Source organism: Salvelinus namaycush, chromosome 23, assembly GCF_016432855.1.
Source record: "Salvelinus namaycush isolate Seneca chromosome 23, SaNama_1.0, whole genome shotgun sequence".
Classification (NCBI taxonomy): Eukaryota; Metazoa; Chordata; class Actinopteri; order Salmoniformes; family Salmonidae; genus Salvelinus; species Salvelinus namaycush.
The window spans coordinates 21,264,459-21,275,769 of record NC_052329.1 but is presented as its reverse complement, the minus strand read 5'-3'; positions in this window follow the sequence as shown (position 1 = coordinate 21,275,769).

Sequence of the window (11,311 nt, the reverse complement as noted above, 5' to 3'; positions counted from 1 at the left end):
CTTTGTCTTTGATAATTCGGAACAGTAATGGTGAGACCTGGGGGAAAATATTCTCATTATCAAGAACCAATTCTACTTTTGTAAGAAACAACTCTCTGACCTTTGGTAAATCTCTTCATAAAACAAGCCACAGGAGGAAGAACTCAGGTATGTTTTATGAACTAACCTGACATGCGTCCACTTTGCCCTCGGTGTATCCAGCACAGAGCATGCGGGGGGTGATCTCTCCATTGTACATGCAGGAACTGTTGCATTTGTTGGTGCTTATCAGTGGAACCGGAGCTTCTTTTAGCGTGGCAGGGATGAGAACTGTCAAAGAAAGTCAAACTAATGTAAATATACCTCTTATTTTTAGGACTTGACTGACTTTGTGCTATGAAAAAAACATTGAACCATTGATAGAGATACATGAAATTCTTCTATTTAAGTTATATTATTCATTTAACATAGTCATACCATCATCCGGTTGAGTGTAGCCCCAGCCAGAGATCCAGCACTGTGTTCCTCCTGGAAGATCACGCTCGTACTGTGGCAGACAAATAGGCCTGATGGTATCTAAAAAATAAAATTTAAGAGAATATTAAGAATATTAGAAAACAATGTAGGTGGATTTTGAAGTTAATTTCAGTAATATTGGAACATGGTTTGGAACTGATTGCTGTAATAATATAGTTGAGTGTTCCAGTCAGCCAAAGGACTATGTGGTGCATTCAAAACAGAAGCAATCAAGTTCCCTGTCACCTGAGAAATTCAGTGGGGTTCGCAGTTTCATCAGAGCAATGTCATTGTCGTGGCTCCTGGGATTGTAGTTCTTGTTGTAGAGGATCTTTTCCACTGCATATCCAATGTACTGAGCCATTTTAGCTGAACTGCGTGTGACAATACCAGCGTAGACCACCCAACTGGACACCTGTGGTAGCCTATAGCTGGAATGTGAAAAAAAGAGATGAAGCAATTTATATCGGATAGACGGCTCTCCAATTCTCAATTGCATAAAATATAACTGACTTTGCGCAAAATAAAGTGAGAGCTATTACTGTCCCTAGTCATCACTACACTGTCATGAGTCAGTGACCTTTGACCTCAAACATCTAACCTCTTATCCCAAGGGGTCCTTGGGGGTCTTACTTGTGCACACAGTGGGCTGCGGTGACCACCCATTGGCTGGTGATGATGGTGCCTCCACAGGTGTGTCGGTTGCTGTAGTAGAGACTGACTTGCCAGGGCCACCTTCCCAAGGTAGCCTCCACTCCCCCAATTATCCTGGGCAGCTTAGCACGCGTCCCACACTCTACACAGGCACAGGAAACAAACATGAAGGCATTTTTTAAAATTATATTTATTTATTTAACCTTTATTTAACTAGGCAAGTCAGTTAAGAACAAATTCTTATTTACAATGACGGCCTACCAAAAGGCAAAAGGCCTCCTGCAGGGACGGGGGCTGGGATTAAAAATGTAAAATTATTTAAATAAAAATATAGGACAAAACACACATCACGACAAGAGAGACAACACAACACTACATAAAGAGAGACCTAAGACAACAACATAGCATGGTAGCAACAGAACATGACAACACAGCATGGCAGCAACACAACATGACAACAACATGGTACCAACACAATATGGCAGCAGCACAGGGTACAAACATTATGGGGCACAGACAACAGCACAAAGGGCAAAAAGGTAGATACAACAATACATCACAAAAAGCAGCCACAACTGTCAGTAAGAGTGTCCATGATTGAGTCTTCGTATGAAGAGATTGAGATAAAACTGTCCAGTTTGAGTGTTTGTTGCAGCTCATCCAGTCCCTAGCTGCAGCAAACTGAAAAGATGAGCGACCCAGGGATGTGTTTGCTTTGGGGACCTTTAACAGAATGTGATTGGCAGAATGGGTGTTGTATGTAGCAGATGAGAGCTGCAGTAGATATCTCAGATAGGGGGAGTGAGGCCTAAGAGGGTTTTATAAATAAGCATCAACCAGTGGGTCTTGCGACGGGTATACAGAGATGACCAGTTTACAGAAGAGTATAGAGTGCAGTGATGTGTCCTATAAGGAGCGGCAAATCTGATGGCCGAATGGTAAAGAACATCTTTTACCCAGATCACTTTACATACATTGTATTGAGATAACTCATCACCCTACAGTATATACTGAGTGTACAAAACATTAGGAGCAGCTTTTTAATATTGATTTGCACCCCCTTTTGCCCTCAGAACAGCCTCAATTCGTCAGGGCATGGACTCGAAAGTGTCGAAAGCGTTCCACAGGGATCCTGGCCCATGTTGACGCCAATGCTTCCCTCTGTTGTGTCAAGTTGCCTGGATGTCCTTTGGGTGGTGGACCATTCTTGATGCACACGGGAAACTGTTGAGACTGAAAAACCCAGCAGTGTTGCAGTTCTTGACATGCTCAAACCCGTGCGCCTCGTACCTACTACCATACCCTGTTCAAAGGCACTTAAATATTTTCTCTTGCCCGTTCACCCACATACACAATCCATGTCTCAATTGTCTCAAGGCTTAAAAATCCTTCTTCAACCTGTCTCCTCCTCTTCATCTACACTGATTGAACTGGATTTAACAAGTGACATCAATAAGGGATTATAGCCTTCACCAGGATTCACCTGGTCATTCTATGTCATGGAAAGAGAAGGTGTTCCTACCAATGTGTAGCACTATGAAGTCATGACTGAGAGGTCATATGAAGGTCATTGGGTCCTACCGGTGTGTGAGATGCACAAATGTACAATGTAGTTAATCCACTATTATGTTAGTGTTGTTAGTACCCTGCAGAAACTTACCAAAACATTTCAAAGCTATAACCTTCCCTGTGACGCAACTCCCCCTAAATAAAAACAAATAGGTACATTAGAAAACCTTGATAACTTTGTTGTAGCACATCCATTTTTTCTGCATCATTAGGTAATGTATTATCTCCTCAGACAGCTGCCGTACCTTAACTGCCATATATTTTCCAGGCTGCTCTTGTGTTCGGAGGTAATCTGTATAAAGCCATCTGTGTAGTTTGGTCCAATGTCGGTTAAGTTCACCCCTTTTTGCTTGGTCAGTCTGGAAAGAAAATAAATCAGTTATATCTTCTATAAAAGCAGGCAAGATGGGAGTGTCCCTTTTAAAAAGTAATGTCTGATCTATGGGGCATAAGGCAAGCCTATAAACGAGGTATTAACAGAGCATTAAATAATCCATCATTAACTGGGAGCAATCAGCCTTATGGTTAGGTGAATGGCCTAGTATGTTCCCAAGATGCTTGGGCTTTGTAGTAAGAAAGTGGTCTTAGTAGACTAGCCTTAGATATCCCAGCTGGCGGCAGACCAAGGTCCCCAGGGAAGAGTTCCATCTCTCATAGCACACAGGCAGCCAGGTGGGAACCTTCTCTAACTGGATCTCCAAGAGAGAGTTCTCCGGGCTGATTCTGTAAAACACTGAACCTGATTGATAGAAAATAATCCCTCCAGAGACCAACTAGATCAACAGTAATGAACTGTGGTCTTGTTTGAGAGGGAAATGTTAAGCAGCTTATATCCAATAAATAATGTAGTCAATATAAACAGATCATTATTTCATGTTTTGATGTCGGTCGATAGACAGTCTCCACTCCTCTCCACTGACTGTGACCATGTAGAAGTTGTGAAAGAATGTATTAATTAACATATGTACTGTTATAAAGACAATTATAGCTGTTATATAAACACATGGTTTAAATTACACAGCTCCAATCCAGATGTGTTGGTCATTACTGACATGCTGACCACACCGCTCGCATCACTTGCCTGAGCGTTGCAAAATAAATTTAAACATACATGTTATTCAATTATTGCACCCACACTGCTCGCGCGTGCCAACGAGCGTCTGCGTTGCCAAGGGCTAACATGCTGACCACACCGCTAATGTGACGAGCGTTGCAAAATACATTTAAATATTTAAACAAACATTATTCAATTATTGCACCCACACTGCCATCCGCGCCAACGAGTGTCTGCGTTGCCAAGGGCTAAAATAGAAGTCAGTTCTATTTGTGACACTGATCGTGGTGCAAGTCCTGCCTCTCCCATCTCCTCATTGGTTTATAGAAGCAGATACCCACTTGCCATCTCCTTATTGGTTATACCCACCGGGGGTGATTGAAAGATGAAGTGAGTTTGGTTGGTCGTCATGGTAACTATGAAAGTTAGATGCCAATCGCCATATAAAGTCCAAAGAAGAAAAAGCCTGAAAGGAGGAGAGATGACTAGAAATGATTCAATTGACCGTTTTATGTGTGGATTAATTGTCGGAGTAGAGGACCTTTTGCATTTGGGGTAAAATAACAACTCAACATTTATATCCCAGGACAAATTAGCTAGCAACAGCAAGCTAGCTATATAGGGCACATTAGCTAGCAACTGCAAGCTAGCTAGCTAAATTGCCATAAATGTTTAATGCTTTTCGACCTGTCCCCAAATTCATATAATTGGTTCAGAGTTTGTTTTTATATTTTAACCTGCGTGTCGTGATCGTGTTTGGTGTGGGGGGACAAAATCAATTTGCGCACGATGGCGCACAATAGTGCACGCGCACAGCCGGTTTGGGTACAGTGTGAGACGTGGTTTTAAGGAAGAGTATTTTGAATACTGATGTTAAGCTTTCTGGTTATAACCTTTTCGGCAAGACAGCTCTTCTTAGGGTGGGGGAGTGGCAATCTTTACCAAGGATCACCTTCAGTGCTCGGTTGTCTCCACCAAGTCTGTCCCCAAACAATTTGATTTGCTGGTTTTAAGCATTAAACTTTCAAATAGCTCTTTGTTGACTGTTGCTGGGTGCTTTTGTCCTCCATCAGCACCGGCCTGTACCCTACCTGCCCTAAGCTCTCTCCTGGCCCCTTACACTAAGTCTGAATTTGTCCTGCTAGGTTACCTAAACTGGGACATGCTTATAACACCTGACCAAGTCCTAAAGCAATGGGACTCCCTAAATCTTTCTCAAGATTATTACCAATCCCACAAGGTATGACTCCAAACACCCAGAAAAGGCTACTCTCCTCGATGTCATCCTCACAAATAATCCTGATAGGTATCAGTCTGGTGTTTTCTGTAATGACCCTAGTGATCACTGTTTTACAGCCTGTGTTCGTAATGGCTGCTCAGTGAAACAACCTGTCCTGATTTGTCATAGACGCTTGCTAAAACACTTCAATGAGCAAGCCTTCCTTCATGAACTGGCCTTTGTAAAATGGTATAGAATCAGCTTGATCCCCTCTTAACGAACACGCCACCATAAAGAAAATGAGAATTAAAAACAGGTTCAGCCCCTGGTTTGACCGTGATCTTGCCGAGTTACTCCACCTCACGAATTGCATTTGGCGAAAGGCTCGGCACACGCGTACTCACTATGTACTCAGGCTGACTGGCTATTGTTCAGGCAAATGAGAAATAAGTGCACTCAGGCTATCCTGAAGGAGAAAGTTAGTTACTTTAACCCTTGTGTTGTCTTAAGGGTAAAAAATGACCCGCCACTATGTTTAACAGCAGAGAAAACCCCCTAAATTATATTTTTTCAATTTGAAATTTGATTACTTTTCCTATAGTGACCCCAACATTAGAAAAGGTGAAACATCACCTTTGTTCATATTTCCATGAAAGCTGTACACCACCAAGGGTACAAAGATTGTCTTTGGGTCATTTTTGACCCGACAGTTATAAAATAATTTACACACCACATAAACCACACACACACACACACACACACACACACACAATGAGAAATTGAGATTATGTGTGCTACTGATTGATCTCAGACAAACAAACATTTTCTTGTGCATGTACAGCATCTCCCCTCCACGACCCCACACATGACCCAAGTTCACAGACAAAATAAAAACAATTTCAGACAAAATAAAAATGTATTGAAACCATTGTTTACTAATGGGGAATGCAGTCAGAGGCTATAAAGGTTCTGCAGATGGCAGTTCCCCCAGTTCTCTCTTTGCTGAAGCCATGAGTGCACGTTTCAGTGCCCAACAGGTCGTAGATCAGATTTTTTCAGATGTCCAGGAGGAACAAGAGAACAATGATTTAGAAGAGGAGGAGGTATCTGAAGAAGAAGATGGGGAATAATATAACCCAGAGCACGATGCATCATCTTCAGATGAATAAGAAATCCCCCAAGCTGAAAGAGAGACATTTTTGTCAAAGAACAGCAAAATAACATGGTCCTTGTCACCATATGTCAACCAGGACAGGATGGCAGTGCAAAATGTCATAATGATGACCCCAGGGCCCACAAGACATGCAGTTGCCCATGCTCAGGACATCGCCTCAACATTCTACATGTTCATCACACCAGCCATCGAAAAAATCATCCTGGAGATGACAAATTTGGAGGGTTTCCGTAAATATGGAGACAACTGGAAAAGTATGGATGAGATTGACCTGCGTGCCTACATATGGCTGCTAATCTTAGCGGGTGTGTATAGGTCCAGAGGCGAGGCTACATGTAGTCTCTGGGTTGCAGAGAGTGGAAGGGCGATTTTCCGTACCACAATGCCACTGAAAGTCTTTCACACTTTCTCAAGAATGCTACGATTTGATAACCCTGAGTCAAGACCTGCAAGACGTATGCGAGACAAACTGGCGGCCATAAGAGAGGTCTGGGAGAAGTGGGTGGAGCATCTACCATACCTCTACAACCCTGGGCCTGAAATAACAGTGGATGAGCAACTGGTTCCATTCAGAGTTACATTTTTATTTTAATATCTGTAATGTAAGTGATTTTCAATGTTAATTGTATTATGTATTGCTGTAAGATCATTGATTTCTGTGATTGTTTTCTGTGACACTGATACTAATTACTGATAGTAATCTCTTTTGTCAAAAGGTCGCTGTCCTTTCCGGCAGTATATGCCCAGCAAGCCAGCAAAGTATGGCATCAAGATATGGGTGGCCTGTGACGCACAATCCAGCTACGCTTGGAAGATGCAAGTTTACACAATGCCGACCAGTGGAGGCCCGGAGAAGAACCAGGGGATGCGGGTTGTGCTTGATGTGACAGATGGACTGAGGGGGCACAATGTCACGTGTGACAATTTCTTCACCTCTTATGAACTCAGCCAGCAGCTCCTGCAGAGGAGGATCACCATGGTTGGCACAGTTAGAAAGAACGAGCCTGAGCTCCCCCCCTGCACTCCTCGGAACAAGGGGGAGAGAGGCCTTCTCATCAACGTTTGCCTACACCCTCACCACCACTCTAGTTGCTTACCTCCCAAAGAGGAACAAGAATGTGGTCCACCTGAGCACACTGCACAAAATGGCTGAGATCAGTGATTGTGAGGACAGGAAGCCAGCCATCATCCTGGACTACAACCACAACAAAGGAGACGTGGACAACCTGGATAAGGTGAATGGAACTTACAGCTGCAGGAGGATGACTGCCCACTGGCCCCTGGTCATTTTCCATAACATCATTGATATGTCCTCATACACTGCCTTCGTGATATGGAACAAGGTCAACCCTACCTGGATGCCAGATAAGCGGAACAAGAGGAGGGTGTTCCTGGAGCAGCTGGGAAAGGCGCTTGTAACCCCACACATTCAAAGAAGGGAGCGCCTCCCCCGCACAGCAGCCACTGCAGCGCTTGTGAAAGCTGTTCAGGGGACTGAATCTTGTCCTGATCCACCTGAGGCTGCAGCTGGGGCAAGCAAGAGGAGGAGATCCCAATTCTGCCCCCCAAAGAAGGACTGTAAAACAAATACTATGTGCTGCACATGTGAGAAATACATCTGCAACGTCCATGCACACACACTTGCATACTGTCCTACATGTGATAATTAGAGTTGATTTATTTATGTTCTTCACGTTTTTGTTTTGTATCTATTATCTTATTTTATTCTTATTTATTGTTGTTGTTTATACATCTTGTGGGTGGGGACAATAGTTTAAAAAAATGGGAGAAGATTAGTATTTCGTAGTTGAATTCCTAATTGTACAGTATATAAGAATATATCACTATGTTGCCAAAAAAGTTCCAGACTGTTATTGTTTCCCTTCAATAAAATGCATTCAAAACTACTTTCTGCACATTTCTGCTACTTTTTTAGGCTATACAAGTGCTATCGCTTGCTGAAAAAATGATGTTTACACCTATGCAGTATCTTTAGCAATAATAATAAACCTCTACTTTAGTAAAGAAAACAATTATGACAGGTGTGTTGTAATAAACACGAGTGGTGTCCACTGATTAAATGCAATCTTTTGGCATTGTGAAGAGGGAAAATGCAGGTATTCACAAAGTTTGTGAAGAATGACAGGTTTTTTCTTAATGCAAACTAGATTTGTCTCCTGACCCCTCCTGTCTCAGCCTCCAGTATTTATGCTGCAGTAGTTTATGTGTCGGGGGGCTAGGGTCAGTTTGTTATATCTGGAGTACTTCTCCTGTCTTATCCAGTGTCCTGTGTGAACTTAAGTATGCTCTCTCTAATTCTCTCTTTCTTTCTCTCTCTCGGAGGACCTGAGCCCTAGGACCATGCCACAGGACTATCTGGCATGATGACTCCTTGCTGTCCCCAGTCCACCTGGCCGTGCTGCTGCTCCAGTTTCAACTGTTGTGCCTGCGGCTATGGAACCCTGACCTGTTCACCGGACGTGCTACCTGTCCCAGACCTGCTGTTTTCAACTCTCTAGAGACCGCAGGAGCGGTAGAGATACTCTTAATGATCGGCTGTGAAAAGCCAACTGACATTTACTCCTGAGGTGCTGACTTGCTGCACCCTCGACAACTACTGTGATTATTATTATTTGACCATGCTGGTCATTTATGAACATTTGAACATCTTGGCCATGTTCTGTTATAATCTCCACCCGGCACAGCCAGAAGAGGACTGGCCACCCCTCATAGCCTGGTTCCTCTCTAGGTTTCTTCCTAGGTTTTGGCCTTTCTAGGGAGTTTTTCCTAGCCACCGTGCTTCTACACCTGCATTGCTTGCTGTTTGGGGGTTTAGGCTGGGTTTCTGTACAGCACTTTGAGATATCAGCTGATGTAAGAAGGGCTATATAAATACATTTGATTTGATGATTTGATTTGGGGTTTAAAATTAAATTAAGATGCTTTATTTTAGGGGATACGTGAAGGAGGGTAATTTTTTACCATTAGGACAAGGGGAGTATGCATAATGTTAAGACTACACAAGGGTTAAGGAGCAGTTCTCTCTCTGTGGGTCTAACCCCAAGAAGTTCTGTAAAACGGTTAAAGACCTGGAGAATAAACCCTCCTCCTCACAGCTGCCCATGTCCCTTAATGTTAATGATGTGGTTGTTACTGACAAGAAGCACATGGCTGAGCTCTTTAATCACCATTTCATTAAGTCGGGATTCCTATTTGACTCAGCCATGCCTCCTTGCCCGTCCAACATTTCCTCATCTCCCACCCCTTCTAATGCGACTATCCCCGATGCTTCTCCCTCTTTTCCCCCTGCCCCATTACAAGGTTTCTCCCTGCAGGCAGTCACTGAGTCCCAGGTGCTAAAGGAGCTCCTTAAACTTAAAAAATCTGGGTCAGATGGTTTAGACGCTTTCTTCTTCAAGGTTGCTGCCCCTATCATCGCCAAGCCTATCTCCAACCTTCTTAACCTGTCTCTCCTTTCTGGGGAGGTTCCCATTGCTTGGAAGGCAGCCACGGTTCATCCTTTATTTAAAGGGGGAGATAAAGCTGATTCTAACTGTTATAGGCCTATTTCTATTTTGCCCTGTTTATCAAAAGTGTTGGAAAAACTTGTAAAAAATCAACTGACTGGCTTTCTTGATGTCTATAGTATTCTCTCAGGTATGCAATTTGGTTTCCGCTCAGGTTATGGATGTGTCACTGCAACCTTAAAGGTCCTCAATGATGTCACCATTACCCTTGATTCTAAGCAATATTGTGCTGCTATTTTTTATTAACTTCTTGTGGCTGCAGGGGCAGTATTGAGTAGCTTGGATGAAAGGTGCACAGAGGTGCCGAGAGTAAACAGCCTGCTCCTCAGTCATAGTTGCTAATATATGCATATTATTATTAGTATTGGATAGAAAACACTCTGAAGTTTCTAAAACTGTTTGAATTATGTCTGTGACATAATCTCAGGCAAAAACCTGAGAAAAAAATCCAAACAGGAAGTGGAAATTATTAGGCTGGCAGATTTTCAACCAAGATCCCATTGAAATCACAGCGAGATATGAATAAGTTTTCACTTCCTACGGCTTCCACTAGATGTCAACAGTCTGTAGAACTTTGTCTGATGTCTCTGCTGTGAAGGGGGGCCGAATGAGTGAGGAATTAGTCAAGTCTGCCATGACCTGACCATGCTTTCACCATGCGCATTCACATAAGAGGGAGCTCTGTTCCATCGCTCATCTGAAGTCAATGTAATTCTCCGGTTGGAACGTTATTCAAGATTTATGTAAACAACATTCTAAAGATTGATTCAATACATCGTTTGACATGTTTCTACTGACTGTTACTGAACTTTTGGACATTTCGTCAGCTTTTAGGGAACGCGCTTCGTGACTTTGGAATTGTTTACCAAACGCGCTAACAAAAGTAGCTAATTGGACATAAATAACAGACATTATCAACAAATCAAGCATTTATTGTGGACCTGGGATTCCTGGGAGTGCATTCTGATGAAGATCATCAAAGGTAAGGAAACATTTATCATGTAATTTCTGGTTTCTGTTGACTCCAACACGGCGGCTAATTTGACTATTGTTCTGAGCGCTGTCTCAGATTATTGCATGGTTTGCTTTTTCCGTAAAGTTTTTTTGAAATCTGACACAGCGGTTGCATTGAGGAGAGGTATATCTATAATTCCATGTGTATAACTTGTATTATCATCTACATTTATGATGAGTATTTCTGTTGAAACGATGTGGCTATGCAAAATCACTGGATGTTTTTGGAACTAGTGAATGTAACGCGCCAATGTAAACTCGGATTTTCTTATATAAATATTAACTTTATCAAACAAAACATACATGTATTGTGTAACATGAAGTCCTATGAGTGTCATCTGATGAAGATCATCAAAGGTTAGTGATTAATTGTATCTCTATTTGTGCTTTTTGTGACTCCTGTCTTTGGCTGGAAAAATGGCTGTGCTTATTGTGGTTTGGTGTGACCTAACATAATCGTTTGTGGTGCTTTCGCTGAAAAGCATATTTGAAATCGGACACTTTGGTGGGATTAACAACAAGATTACCTTTAAAATGGTATAAGACACATGTATTTCTGAGGAATTTTAATTATGAGATTTCTGTTTTTTGAATTTGGCGCACTG